Genomic DNA, 2008 nt, shown 5'->3' on the forward strand with positions numbered 1-2008 from the left:
CAAGGCATCACATATGGAGTCAAGTCCATGGTGGCTATTTCAGTTCAGAAGCAGCAAAGCAACAGCACCTGGGAATCTGAGCCTTGAACAGGTACTTCCATCCCATTGCAGAACTCACTTTTCCACCACACTTAACTGGTTACTCCATAACATGCTGGGGTAAGTTGTTCACTGAACTCAACCCAGGCCACCTCTAAGAAAAACCTCTACACTTCACTGCTGGAAGGAAACATCTGTACAGCTGTTTAAAACCAATCCAACTTATGGGTCCTTATTTGTGGATTAGTTGCAAAAACTATATGTTTGCTATTAATCACAGTTCTTTATTATTTTCCCCCCATCACTAAGTTGATTTTTCAAGTAAGGCCAAATCCCAAACCAGTCCTAAAATAAGAGGGGGCAGGGAGGATAAATTTGTAAGCTAACCAGTGATTTTAGGTGGGAAAGTTCCTACAAGATTACTCCCTACCAGTTAAGAATTCATACTTTGACGACTTTTCTCAAATATTTACTAAATGTCACTAGTACAAACAATGAGAAACTGAGCTCTGTTGATCAGTGTTTTCTTCTTGCTTCTGTAGAAAGTTCAACAGCACAGCTGACCTTGGCTTTGCTCTGACACAGGTCCCCAGGGCAGAGCATCAGTCTCTGGCTCTGCTGCAGACAGAACACCTTGTTTAGCCTGTCCTCTACAGACCTGGCAGCAAATGCTTCCTCATAAGTCTTTTAACTTAACAACTATTGTAATGGATAAACAAAAGGCAACATATCCCATTTTATTTTTCAGTTAATACTACTTAAGCACGTTTGGCAGGTACTTCCTTCAACAGCCTTTTTGTTAGCTTCATCCTTTGAAATTTCATAGATACCCTCTCCTTTGGGATACCTGTCTTTTTCTACTGAAATGTACTCTGATTTCAGAATTGTGCCATCAGTACCACAGCAAGCCTCAAGGAGGGTTTGAAATCCTGCTGTGGTCAGTCTCTCTATCTGAAGATGAATGCAGTTTTGGTGTTCCCAGAACTAGAAGGACATGTCCCTTGAACAACTACTCCTTCCTCATTTCTCCATGAGGAGAGTGTTGGGAGGGCACAAAGCAAATCCTACTGTTACAGCAGGGAGAGCAGGAGTCTGACAGGAGCCCAGAGTGAAAGACACTGAGAACTGCACCAAAAATTAGTGTTCACTGTTCATCCAGTGAGATTTTTAGAGGCCATACAAATTCAAATGCTAGGAATAAGCAGCTGCCTAACGAAGCTCATTGCATGCACCACCTTACAGAAATACTGCATCTTCCAGTCAAACCATGGGAGTGTGAAGGTGGGAATAAAGAATCCGTACCAGAGGTAACATCATAAATACGGTCATTTTACCAAAGTCAGCTAATTGGCTCCAAATTAGCCTGAAATCACTAGGATACAATGCAGAACTGCCTTAAACTCCCAAACAGCAGTAGCTGAAGCTTTGTGTGTGACCCACAATCCAGCTTGTTACTGTTGCTTTCAGGGCAATCCCAGACAATCCCTACCAGCAGTGAAAGTACTTCAAAGAACCGAAGCTTTGAGAACTCTTGCTTTCAGATTGACACCATATGCTTCCTGCAAATTCAGTGAGAAGGACTGATGGGTATTTGCTTACTGTGCCAGTTACAAGAATTGTAAAAGAAAGTTTCTCTTATTCTACGTGACAACCTGCACAGATGTTGGGTAGCAGCTACACTTGACGACGGTATTTGATCTTACAGCACATTTCAAATGCACATTCAAGAGAGTTCTCAATGTCCAGTTAATAAACATCTACAGCACAAGGGCAAAGCCTCAGTTTTCCCTGTAAAGTGCTCACTTAAAGAGTGAGCAAATAAAATGCACAATTACTGCAGGCACACACACACACACACTCTTAATGCACACACTTAATGACCATCCTTGCCTCAAGACACTGAAAGTACAGGCTTAGTAAGATACCAGTAAGCCTCTGGCTAAACATCAATCCAAATGCCTCAGCCGGG

At 42.2% G+C, this 2008-nt stretch overlaps 1 protein-coding gene across 1 annotated transcript in view; it reads right to left on the minus strand.

Annotated features, from left to right (window-relative positions):
• The window catches only part of ANKFY1 (ankyrin repeat and FYVE domain containing 1), a 31255-nt gene that overhangs the window by 28264 nt on the left and 983 nt on the right, over window positions 1-2008 (minus strand). The window lies entirely within an intron of this gene.

Source organism: Corvus brachyrhynchos, unplaced genomic scaffold (assembly GCF_000691975.1).
Source record: "Corvus brachyrhynchos isolate BGI_N302 unplaced genomic scaffold, ASM69197v1 scaffold99, whole genome shotgun sequence".
Classification (NCBI taxonomy): domain Eukaryota; kingdom Metazoa; phylum Chordata; class Aves; order Passeriformes; family Corvidae; genus Corvus; species Corvus brachyrhynchos.